The sequence below is a fragment of the Prionailurus viverrinus genome, chromosome A1, assembly GCF_022837055.1.
Source record: "Prionailurus viverrinus isolate Anna chromosome A1, UM_Priviv_1.0, whole genome shotgun sequence".
Lineage (NCBI taxonomy): Eukaryota > Metazoa > Chordata > Mammalia > Carnivora > Felidae > Prionailurus > Prionailurus viverrinus.
Window position 1 is genome coordinate 137,372,666 of NC_062561.1, and position 13,498 is coordinate 137,386,163.

Consider the following 13,498-nt stretch of genomic DNA (forward strand, 5'->3'; position numbering starts at 1 on the left):
ACAGTGTTTTCAAAGAGGGACAGTGCTTGCTGGGAAGTGCAAAGGCCCTGTAATGAGAGTAGATTGGTGTGTCCAAGGAGAGCAAGGAGGCTAGTGTGGCTGGAGAAGAATAAGCGAACTGTAACAGGGAGAAAGTTAGAAGAGGTCAGATAAATGGGGACTGGAACTTACAGGCTCATGTAGTCAGAGTAACAATTTAGGGTTTTATTCTAAGTGAGGTAGGAGGCCAATGAGAGGTATGCATCAAGGGAGTGATATAATATGAATGATCTTCTAAAAGGCTCTATCTTCTTGGGAGAGAGGAGGATAGTACAAGGACAGAAACATCAAGCCATTTCAGCAATTCAGGCAAGAGATGATGCTGGCTCAGACAAAGATGAAACTGGCAGAGGTGGTAAAAAACCACGAAAACAAACAAACAGGTTAGATTCTGGATGTAATTTGAAAGTGGAGCCTACAGGATCACCAATAAATTCCATGTGGAGTGTAAGAGAAGGGGAAGGATGGTTCCTATATTTCTGTGTTAGGCACAAGAACAGAGCTGCCATTTACTGAGCAGGGGCAGATTAAAGTCAGGACAACAGGAACTTAGCTGCGGACACATCACATTTGAGATGTCACAAGACATCCAAGTGGAGGTGGCAAGTGGATTTATAACCCTGGAGTTTAGGGGTGATGTCTGGGCTATAGAATTAGATTTTGGAGTTGTCAACATGGATATGGTATCTGAGGCCAGTAGGCTGAATGAGATCACCCAGGGAGTGAGTGTACATGGAGACGAGAAGAGATCTGGGGACTGAGCCTCTAACATTTAGAGGATGACAAAGGAGCTCAAGAAGGAACAGTCGGGTGGGGAGGAGGAGAACCAAGAGGCTGGTGTTCCAGAGGTCAGTTGAAGAAAGGCTTTCAAGGAGGAGGCAGTAATCAACTACTAAGTGAAAACTGCTGATAGGTTCAGTAAGCTTTGCTGAGCAATGACCATTGGATTTGGCAATGCTGAAGTAAGTCATCAGTGACCTTGACGAGAGCAGCTGCAGTGGAATATTGGAAGTACAGGGGTTCATGAGGGGAATGGAAGACAGAAAGTGGAGACAACAGGTTCTGGCCAAACAGTAGCACAAAGTAAATATTCAACAAAAATCTCGATATTCATTGTCAATGTGGAATTATGAGAAGCCCAAATATTCACTCAGAAAAGAGGGAGACAATTTGTCTACAGTCATCTGTGAGGACCAGCTTGCTAGGTGTCTGTTACATTAGGAGGGGTGATGATTTACGGAAAAAAAAACTTCAGAGAAATGCATATTTTATAGGCACATCTCTAAAGATGAAACAGGAATGTCCAGCAGAGAATTCCTTTACCATCCATTAGTTGTCATCAGAGAAGTAAGGCAAAAATGGAATAATTTGATAAAAGCAGCTCACATTTTTCTGATGGTTTTCACTTTGCAAAAGTGCCTTCACACATGTCACCTGATCCTCACCCAGCAGGGGAGGGAGCCATTATTTCACAGTTGAGAAAATGGGGACTTGGTCAAGGTCAGAGATGGTATGAATAGAGGAGCTAGGACTCACGGTTTTTGACTCCAAATCCCAGCTCTTTCCACTCTATCATCCTGCCTCTGTTAAAAGGCAGGCATTGCTTTTTTGTTATTTAAAGTTTGTTTACAACAGTGAAATACTTACCTTGGGTTAGGCCTTTTTTTTTTAATTTAACTTTATTTTTTAGTTTTTAAAATTTACATCCAAATTAGTATATAGTGAAGCAATGATTTCAGTAGATTCCTTAGTGCCCCTGACCCATTTAGCCCATTCCCCCTCCCACCACCCCTCCAGCAACCCTCAGTTTGTTCTCCATATTTATGAGTCTCTTTTGTTTTGTCCCCCTCCCTGTTTTTATATTATTTTTGTTTCCCTTGTTTCCCTTCCCTTATGTTCATCTGTTTTGTCTCTTTAAGTCCTCATATGAGTGAATTCATATGATTCTTGTCTTTCTCTAATTTCACTTAACATAATACCCTCCAGTTCCATCCACGTAGTTGTAAATGGCAAGATTTGATTCTTTTTGATTGCTGAGTAATACTCCATTGTGTATATATACCACATTTTCTTTATCCATTCATCCACCAATGGACATTTGGGCTCTTTCATACTTTGGCTATTGTTGATAGTGGCGTTAGGCCTTTCTTGATGGGCTTTCTGTGAATATACCATGTACTCCTCAGAACAACCCCATGAGACAGTCACTATTATTACCCTCACTTTATAGATGAGGAAATTGAAACAGAGAAGCTCAGCAACTTGCCCAAAGTCACACAGCTAAGAAAGTGTGAGTTAGGATTAGAACCCAGGTGTTTTGACTTTAGAACTCAGGCTCTTAACTACATTTTGCCATTTTATCTTCTACATACCCAGCCCTTCAAGCACAGATAATAGCAACTCACTTGACCAGAGTCACATGTTGACTAATGCTGATCCTAGTCCAGAACTCTGATAAGTTTGATCAGTAAAAGGGAATTTTATTGAAAACCTTCTGACAGTGATGTGTAGTGTTAGATATTTTGAAGTTAGGCACAAAAGAGGGGGAGATGTGATTTCTTCTTTTAAGGAGGATGCAGTGGCAGCCAGTGTGCCATCAACTGTCTTGTGTGGCAGTTCTGTGATTCAGGGCGGTGGGTCTAGTCAATTGTTACTGTTCAGGAAATACCCACTCTCCCCTACACCTTTTTTCAACACATAGAACAGGTGTACTTCCCTATCCATCTTGGGCTTGGCCATTTGACCTGCTTTGGCCATTACGGTATTGGCCGCTACAGAATGAGCAGAGACGTTAGTTGTGCTTGTGGAGTGTGGCTTGGTCTCTTGAGGTTCCTCCATCCACCAGGAGAGGAACATGTCCCCGTAGCTCCTTCAGTCTGAGTCCCAGAATGAGAGACCCAAGGAGCAAACCGGACTCTGGTCTGCAGCCTAGGGCCATGCCTAGCTGAGTCCTGTTGAACTCAGCTGAGCTCAATAGAGCTGCAACTCAGATCTATGAGTGAGAAATAAATAGTTGTTGTTTAAGTCATTCAGGTTGTTGGAGTTGCTGTGCAGCATTATTATAAAGTAGTTGATTAATCCACATGGGAAATGTAGATTGACAATTCATAGTGTAGTTTGAAAATTTAGTTACCATCTTATAATAATAAATTGAAAGGCAATAACTATCTGTGAGTTAGAAACAGATCAGTTCACAGCAGTCCCAGTTAACAGCCACTGTCTTTCCCCCAGAGGCCCTACTTTGGAACTAATCTTTGAAGAAGAGAAAATGAACTGCTTGTACATGTCTCTCTTTGTTTCTTTTATATTAGACATGTTAACCACGATGACTGCCACACCTGTAGCACCATTTAGGAGAAACTGCATGGTGGTCTCTGGTGAAGGGGCAGACTTAGACAGCCATGTGTGAAGTCACATAGATGTGACCCAGACTCTCCCAGCTACCTCTGATTGGACTAGAGCCAGGGTGACCCGAGAGCAGCTGACTCATAGGCTGTCTTGAAAAAAGTGATTAGCTCAGTCAATCAAATCCATCCACAATTTGAATTAGGGAGTACAGAAACTTAGAAGGTTGTGTAAGTAGAGATGCAGAGAAAAATGGGGCAGAAACAGAGGAGAGGCACAGTCTCCTTAAGGCATGACTAGACAGTTGTAGAGTGAAGATCCATGAAGCCCTTCTGCAGGGCTCCCCATGTATCCTGCATCCAGAATTGCCCTCCAGCTTCACTGTTTGTAAAGCCTGGCCCCCAGGCAGTTCTGATATGAAGTTCCTGAGGTATCTTTCCATTACTGCTCAATACACAATCTCTAGCTGAGCCCCAAACTAACCTAGAAATGCCGTGTTCCTTGCACACTTAGCAAGGAACCCTAGAACGTCCCTCCATTCTTCTTCCCTGCCACCTTCATGGTTCTGAGAGAGGAAAGGCAGCAGATATGTCTTGTGTTGTTTTGATGACCTTCTGTGATCTTGACTATACAGTTGAAAATGCAAACAGAATCAATTGAAATAAAACACCACCAAGTGTGTCCCTTTCAAAGTGAAGGGTGGAGATGATTTGCAGGCTCTTGATTACCATGTGTAGCCACAGAACCAACCTAAATATTGGGTGCTCATGGCAGATAGGGTACAGAAGGTGCGAGGACCTGGTGGCCTCAAGGAGGAAGCTGCAAGGCACAGGGAGCATAAAGGGACACGATGCTCAGGGAAATAATGCCTTGTGCAGTAAAACGAGCACCACCAACACTTTATCATTTGGAGAGGCTATCTAACTTCTTCTGAAAGTGGTAAGAACAAATGTGGTTACCAATAGGCTCCATTTTGAAAAACTGTTTCATCATTCTTAAAAGCAAAATGAGTCCTTTGTTTTTCTCACCACCTCTGAACAATAAACAGAGAAGTTTCAAGTAGTTCCTTTATATGTCCTTGTTCTATACACCTGACGTGAAGTCGGGGGCCTTATGCACTGCAGCCAACACTGGAGGCCATAACCATGACCTGTAGGACAGGAGTATGTGGTGTTCTCCTCCTGGTCCATCACACATGGGCAGTGGATGGGACCTCTCCATCTAGGCCTGGACATTTAAAACCCAGGGACTTATCACTCAACTGTTTTATATGTAAGATGAGAATCTCTTTGTAATAACAAAAAGTAGTTAATTCCCTTATCAAACATAATAAATTGCTCAAATAATAGACAGTAGTAAAGTAACATAATTTTCTAAATACCAAAAAGGGCTTGGAGAGACCTCAAGGGTATTATGCCAAATGAAAAAAAAGCCAGTCTCAAAAGGTCGTATGCATTGTTTACCGTATGATTTCATTTATATAATGTTCCGGATATGACTAAATTACAGAGATGGAGAACAGATTAGTGATTGCTGGATGTTACAGATGGGGGGCTGGGGAAGGGGATGAATGTGAGTATGAGGAGGTAGCATGAAGGAGATCTTTGGAGTGATGAGTAGCTCTGTGTCTTGATTGCAGTGGCATTTACAGAGCCCTTAGCATGGGACAAAATGGCATAGATATATAAACACATTGTGCCAATGTCAATTTGCTGGTTTTATTGCTGTGCTACAGCTATGTGAGGTGTAACCATTGGGGGAAACCAAGTGACCTCTCTGTGCTGTTTTGCTATATCCTGTGAATCTATAAATCTATAATTATCTCAAAGTAAAAAGAATTTTTGTTTGGTTGTTTGTTTTTATAAAACCAGAATACCATGATTAAGAAAGTAAAAAGATGTGGGATGCCTGGGTGGCTCAGTCAGTTAAGTGTCTGACTCTTGATTTCAGCCCAGGTCATGATCCTAGGGTCATGGGATCAAGCTCTGCACTGACAGTGTGGAGCCCACTTGGGATTCTCTCTCTCCCTCCCTCTCTCTGTCCCTCCCCTGCTTGTGTGCATGCATGAAACATAAATATTTTAGAAAAAAAAGTGAAAAGACCAGGCCACCATTTTGGAAAAATTTTTTGCAATACATTTATGTGACAAAGGGCTCAAATACAAATTTGTAATGGATTCCTGTAAGTCAATAAGGTCAAAGAATTCCATAAAAATGGGCAAAAGACAGTATCTAAATACCTGGTGACCACTTAAAAAGGTATCCAACATCATTATTCATTAGGAAAAGGCAAATTAACACCACAGTGAGATACCACCACACATACCCATTACAATGGCTAGAATTTAAAAAACTGACAGTACCGAGTTTGGTGAGGATAGCGAACAATTAGAATCTTCATATATCACAGATGAGGATGTAAGTTGGACCAGACACTTCAGAAAACAGGAAGCAAGCTCTGTGATGAAGATAAGTTCATTAGGGGGTACTGTTGGGACTGGCACCTGGGAAAGGAAAGGAAAAGGAAGCACAGGAAGGAGGTTGGGGCTGAGGGCAGAGCTGGGCTATAAGGTAGTCTCAGGAAAGACCTCATGAGGAGCACTAAAGCTGGGGTGGCCATTCAGAGTTGTTCTGGGTTGGGGATAGATAGGGAGCTCAGTTTTATGCCTCAGACCAGTCACTGAAGACTGATCAATCATTGGATGTGGACTGGCCTGGGACAGAGTTGTGATCTTGGGTAAGGCACCTCTCCCCAGACAAGGCAATCCCTGGGCTGTCCTCCAGTTGTACTCTCAGGAGCAAGGGAAATGGCCCATCATTCCCAACAGGGGGTCAGAGTGGTACATCGGAGCTCCACCACAGTCCATCTGTTATACTACCCAGGTTTGCTTCCTCATAAAGGTTCAAGAATAGCTCCTCTAAAATTTCCTATGGGTTCTTTTTGGACAAACTGTAGTCTCTGACATCTCAGGTGGGACTGATAGCATCCACATCTCCTGTGACCCAGGCTGACCTTCGTTTACCCTCAGTTACCAACTCTACTGGTCTCACAGGCTTACCTGATGGTGTGAACCAGACCTTCATTCCTGAGAGCTGAGTCTCTGGTTACAATGCTCTTCTCAGGCCAGGATTTCTTTTACCACCAAAACTGGGCACAGGAGTATCAAGAGTCAACCAGATAAGTCACCTAGATATCAATTATATTGATGTAATATATATCATCCTCTTGATCATCTGGGTCTATTATTTCTGCCAGAATAGTGGTTCCTTTTCTTACCATTAAGTCTCTTGGCAGAAAGAGAGAAAAATGTGTGGGCAGCAGTCATATTTCAGTGGTATCCTTGCTGAGTCCTCTAGTGGAAGGGTTCCCCTTCTTGGAACCAGAACCTCTAAACCCACAGAGCCCAGACTTGCAGGGATATGATGCACAAAATCTCTCCATCATTGGGAGTCAAGTTATTGTCAAGCCTTTCCTCCTTCTATCTCTTGGTTCTTAGACCAATGTATTCAATCTACTGGGGACAAAGAGCCACATAAAGGTCACTGATTTAGAGTGTAGGTTGTGTCCTGGAGGATGGCACCCAGTCCTGCAAGGTACCATCTCCAAATTGGCATGTGAGCTGTTCCTTCAACTGGTTATTCCATCACTCTATCAGGCTAGCTGCTTCTGGGTTATATGGCATTTGATGTAACTAGTGAATCCCATAGTCATGTGCCCAGTCACAGAGATGTTTGGCTGTAAACTGGTGGATCACCCTGTAAACTTCAGATAGTAGAGTTGGCTTTAACTCTGTGGGCAGGAGAGACAAACCCATATCTAAATATGTCTCTAGTATTGTCAAAATGAAGCACTGTCCCTCTAGGATGACAGACGTTTAAGTAATCAACCTGCCACCAGGGTGTTAGTTGACCTACTTGAGGGATGGGACTGTATCAGAGACTTACCACTGATTGGTCACTGTTGCTAGCAGGTTGGACATTCAACAGCAGCATGGGCAAGATCAACCTTTGTAACTGGGAGGCATGCTGCTGGTACCACAGATAGTCTCCATTCCTACCATGATTACTCCATTCATATGTCCATTATGCTGGCACTGGCATGGCCAATGAGAGGGGCTGATGTCAACTGTTTTAATGATGGTCTGTCTGGATTTTTAATGGTTTTTCCCAGGGTGGAGTGTTAACATGAAATACTAAGATCTTCATATGACAAGCTCATTCCCGTATGTCCATCCACATCTTTCTACCCCAGATTTCTTTGTCTCTGACCTTCCTGTTTCCTTGCAAACCATTATCAGCTGGTTAAGTCATTTGCTGTTGTCCATGAATCTGTGTATATTTTACTCCCTGACTACTCTCATTGCACAAAGAGGATGACCAGATTCAATGTCCAAAGCTCTGCTCATTGAGAGGGTCCCCCTCACCATTGTCTTTGGGTTCATCAATGAGTATCAACTGTCATCTGGTTTTGACAAACCAACCCATCTATGAACTGAACTCAGGCTTTTTTTGTCCTCTGTCATCTGGTCTTAAGGGATCTCCCATGTGGTCATAGGTGTGAGCTGAAGAGTAAGTACTCTTTAGCTGAAGCAATTCCCAAAGAGGGCTGACAGCTGGCAGAAGTCCCAGCAGCTAGGAGGAATCTGAGGGAATTATTATAATGTCCACCAAAAGCATCAACTAAAGCTAAACATATATCTACCCTATCACCCAGACATTCCACTCTTAGGTATAGATGGAAAAGAAATGAGTGCATTTGTCCAGTAACAACAAAAAATGATAAAAAATCCATAGCAGCTTTCTTCATAATAGTCCCAAGCTGGAAACAGCATATACGTCCATCAAGAGAAGAGCTACATAAATTAGGAGTGTAGTCATACAATGGAATACAAAACCATAATATAAAAGAACAAACTGATGATAAACACAATAATGTGGATGAATCTTACAGACATTATGTTGAGTGAAAGAGCTGGAGCCCAAAGAGTATATACTGTCTGATTTCATCTGTATGATTTACCAAGGACAGGCAAAACTAACTCACGGCATTTGAAGAATAGTCTTTACTTCTGGTAGAGGTTGGTGGGTATTGCCTGGGAGCTTTCTGGGGTGGTAGAAATATGTTGTATCTAGATCTGGAATTTGATTACATCAATGTATATTTATATGTAAAAATTCATGAAGCTAATACACATAAGATTCGTATACTTTACACATTTCACTTTCTTCTATTTTATATCTCAATTTTAAAAACCTCAAATAAATAGCATATGCAAGTGAAACAAAAAAATGAAAACATACAAAAAAAAAGACATATCATTCCTTAATATATGACACCTCTGCTTTGACCTTCTCCATTCTTTTAGGAGGCAAATCCTTAAGGCATAAATACTATGTAAATCCTACTTTGCTATTGCTACATTACTTAGAGTCACTGTGTCCTGAATTTACCTGATCTGATTCTTCTTTGGGTCTTGGGGTTTCTGCTCAACTGTCCTTCCCATCTATAGCAGCACCTTCCCTCTCTTTCCTGGAATAATTTCCATCTCTGGAGCAAACTGCATCCTACAAAATATAAACATGCTCCAGTACCCTTCCCTACACCTGTAAATCTTCTCCTGCAGCTGATGTCCCTCTTTTATATTGGAAGCATTTGATGTCACTGTTTCTCAGCTATTTTCAATTACCCTGTCACTTTCCTTCCCCATCCTCCAAGGCTTTCTGTGTGTGAATGATTTAGCAGGATTCAGTAATCAGATACTTAAAGGGACCAGCTTCTTGTGAAATAAGACAATTTTTTTCTGCACCAAATTAACCCAGTTAACACTGTGTATGAGTTATATACAGTCTTGTTCCCATGGTGAATATGCTAGGCACTGATCTATCAGTGTTGGGGGTAGACAGGTATGACAGAAGCATTCTATTCCAATCATTTAAACATTTTCTTCACCTGTAAAATAGAGAAGTAATAGGTAATAGAATTTCTTTGGGACTTAGGTCAACATATATAAAGCATTAAAACAGATCCTGATAATGGTGAGTACCTTAAGGAGAATTCTGATCAGAACCACGTTGCTCACTGAGCATGTGCAGAATATGTCCATGGAAACCAGCAACAGCAAGAAAATGCCTCCAGTACAAATAAATGCACCTTACTTGGGAAGGACAAATCCCAAACAGGAAATGATCTCCTGTTGTTAACAGGCAACACAGAAAGAATGATTTGTTACGTAGAGAGAATTTCTTTAAAGACTGAGCTGAATTAATTATTGAAGATGTATGTGATGAGTAGGCAGGATAATATCAAGGAGTTCTAAATTATTTACACTTTATTGCTCTTAGTCTGTGGGTGTTTGACATGCCTCATCTTCTGCTGGGGGATTCTGCAGAGTGTTCTTGGCCCAGAATATTTTCTGATAGTGCATATCCCTAAGAAATCCTGAGACGCCTCATTCATTTAAAATAATCGGTTTCTTGAATTCTCTGTCACAAAGATTCTGCTGTTACCAATATCTTCTTTCAGGTTGCTGATTGTAGCTTTTATTGTACGGTGCATGAGATGGAAGAGATGTTTCCAAGGAACATGTCAGTTTTGAATGTACAGTCAACTGTCTACCATGCCTGAAAATCTTGATGTAATGGTAACAATGATGCTGGGAAGGTCTTTACCACTTCTTCTACTGGGATCATCTCCTGGTGCTTTGGAGCGCCCAATGGTCCACATGTGGCCATGTGCTCTGGTTGTGGCATGCCCCACACATCTCTGGAGCCAGATGCCAGTATTATGGGAGGGGACTGAGAAGTTCCCCTGAGACCAAACTGCACACAAAAAGAGAAGGGGGAGAATATTTATGAACAGCTATGAAGAGAATTTTGATTTGACTCATCTGGGATTCTTTCTCATCTTTATCATAAAAGGAGAATCAGAGGCATAAAAGTCCTGTGCAAATTAGTTGTCACTAATGTCTCAAGCATTCCAGATTCCCATCCTTGCTCTGCTTCCCCCAGGATAAATGTTATGGGGTCCCAGCAAAGGTCAGATGTTCAGGATAGGTTCTAGAAGAATCCAATACATTTATCATATTTTACATCAAATTTTCCCCAAATCTGGAGAGCCTGGCTGTAAGAAATAGCCTAAACCTAGGATTTGAGGTGGATGTAGGGAAGTGGGGGTGTGGGGGGCAGAAAAGGAGGGTTATATTTGGTTTATCTTTGACAATTCTATCTTGATGTAGAGGTTTTGACTCTAGGAATCTCTATGCCAAGATGGTTACCTTGACTGACATACTTTGAATTAAGGTAGAAACTAGGAATTTGAGAGAGGTGATTAAAAACCTTAATTGGGGCCACCCATAGCATTTATTTATTTTCATTTTATAACCCTACCATCATCTGTGGGCATCTAACTTTTTGTCATTTTGGCCAGAATCATTTGGGTCGGTTGATTCTAACAGGGTCTTTAGATTACTAGAAGATATAAGAAGGGGGGCAAAAGTTCTTAGTCCTAACCTTCAGGTACACCTGGTAAGGCCTTGTAAATCCAAATAAACCCCATCTTCCTTCCCTTCAGGGGGTTGGAACAGCCAGGCAATACTGAAGAGGGCTCTGTCTGGGCACGTCTTGTCTGCTCCCTGGAAAGGGGTGGGGACCAGAAGCTGTTAGCAAGATAATGGACTGAGATGCTCCATCTGAGTTAGTCCTTACATTTCCACTGCAATCTTTTGTTTGACATTAATTTCCAGACTCTCAGGGAGATCCTTACTCAAATGAGTTAATTCTAAAGAATATCCCCAGATTAATTAGTGTGGATTGTTTTACTGTTCCTTTAACTCAGAGTTGATGCTCTCACTGCCTTGTCCCTGTCCGCCTCGACTAGTGCAGGGCAATAATCCTGTCCTGCCATTTACTACCCATTCTCCCTTCTTCTTATTTTGGGCTTACATCTCTGAATGCTTTTCAGATCCTCTGAATTTCTTTGCATGACACTTCTGACGTTCCTAATTCTGCATTCCAGATAATTCCTGACCTGCTGCTGTTGGCTCTTTGCGGGAATGCTGGATGTGTCCTTGCCAGGATACAGGCCCTCAGCTCCTGTCGGCCAACAAGCTGGCAGACCCCTTAATATGTCTGAAGGCCTTTTCCTTCTTAAGCCTCAGTTTCCCCTCCTCTCAGAGACCTTAGGAAGTCTCTTTGCCCTTGTTCTGTGATGATGTGTTAGATCTGTAAAGGCATTTTCTTGCTAAATCCCACCTCTTTTCCCCGTATTAGCAAGAACCCTTTTTTCTTCAGAAAAAGGCCTCCTGAATGCTTTTCCTTCCTTCCTCCCTTACCTTAGTTGCTGTCTGCAGCATCCTTGAAGGTTTTCTGCAAGTGTGCATGTGGGTCTGGGGAGAAGTGGACTTTGGGGCTTGGGCAGGTGAAGAGCCCCAGAGGAGGGAACACAATCATCTTTCCTGGCTTGTTTCTGCCTTGTCTAAAGACTACAGCTCTGCCTCCCACTGACACCCAGGGCAGCACTGTCTTCCTATAGCTGGGCCACAGGGGTCCAAGAGCACCTGGCCCTGGGGGGTCCCAAACAGACCAGGTTCAGCCACTTGCTGCTGACAAAATCCAAAGAGAGAGAGACCAGTGGTGGAGAAACAAGAAAGGAATTAATGCAGTGAGGCCAACACTGGGAAGACAGCGGACTGGCATTTCATAGACTGTCTCCAAAGTGTCAAGCATACTTTCAGGTTTATATAAGGAATATGTGGAACAAAGGTGGGTGGGTACATGTGGGTGGGCAGTGAAGGTTAGGTTGATCACGGGTCTTGGGGTCAATCACTCAGGGGGGTCTTGCTGGCTCAGGGCAGTCCTTACTGCTTGAAGGGGTAGTGTCAGTTCCCCTTAGGGAAGGCTTTGCCTACAGGATCCTTTGCCTGAGTTAAGAGATAAGCTGGGAAGAAGAACTTACTCAATTACAAAGTTTGAGGTCAAAATGGAGGTAGCTGAAGTGTTCTTTCATTTCCAGACCCCAGACAGAAAAAGCCCTTCTTTATGGTTGGTAACCATAATGGCTGACATATGTGGACTGCTTGTTATGTGCTAAGCTTAGGACAGCAATTATTTTATTGAATCCTTGCCCTGAAGAAGTTCTGAAAGGTAGGTCCTGTTTTACAGATGAGGTCATGGAGGCCCAAGAAGTGGCAGAGCTGTGCTAGAAACCCAACTCTGACCCCAGAACTGGAACACTTGTCCTAGCCCCAAGCTGAAACCAGTCACTCCTGTTCTGGGACTGCCCTGCCAGTGTCTTCCTAGTTGTCACATTATTTGGGAAGCTGCATCAGTGCTCTCAAGAGGAAGGGACACTTTGAGTAAATCAACGTTGACAGGCACAGTCAAAATGGCAGTACATTCTGGCCTGTCAGGCAAATCCCTCTTCTCCACGAGAAAGCTCCAGCTCCCTGTCACTCTGGGACACTGTCTCGTCTCCCAGAATGTACACAGTGCAAGATGGTTATCCTGTGAGTCTATCTGGTGTGGCCTGTTTGGGTTCACTTTTGAATGTTTCATTTCTTTTTAGCCCCAGACAGAATCATATCCTTAGCCCTTCTATCCCATCCCTTTTTGGAGGCACTGGTCTTCTTTTCCTAGAAGTGATCAACCAGTTGGGGCTGAACGTGGTTGGGGTAATCTCTGGTTTCCACTCCCCTGATATGCTGGTCTTCTGTACTTCTGGAGCCCCTCGGGCACACTCCATCTCCATACAAGATTGCAACTTTGTGCCTCCAGTAGACAAACAGTGCTTGAAACTTAGTGAAGAGCCAATAAATCCTTGTTGAATGAGTGAATGAATATTTGAATCTTTCAATATGTAGAATTATGGTATTCCGACAGAACTGCTGTTATGGTCCCCTTGGAAAGGAGCCATGTTCTTAATTTCAGGACAGAAGGATGGTGGCAACTATATTATACTGACTTTTGTCTCTTTTGATAGCTTCTAGTTCATCCCAGACTTCTCTGGGCTGCCTCCCATGCATGCCAAACAGAAGCCCACACACTAAGTAGGTAAGATGTAGCTTGATGAATATAGGGCTCTTCCCACCCCAGCTCACTATTTCCATTTAAGTACTTGG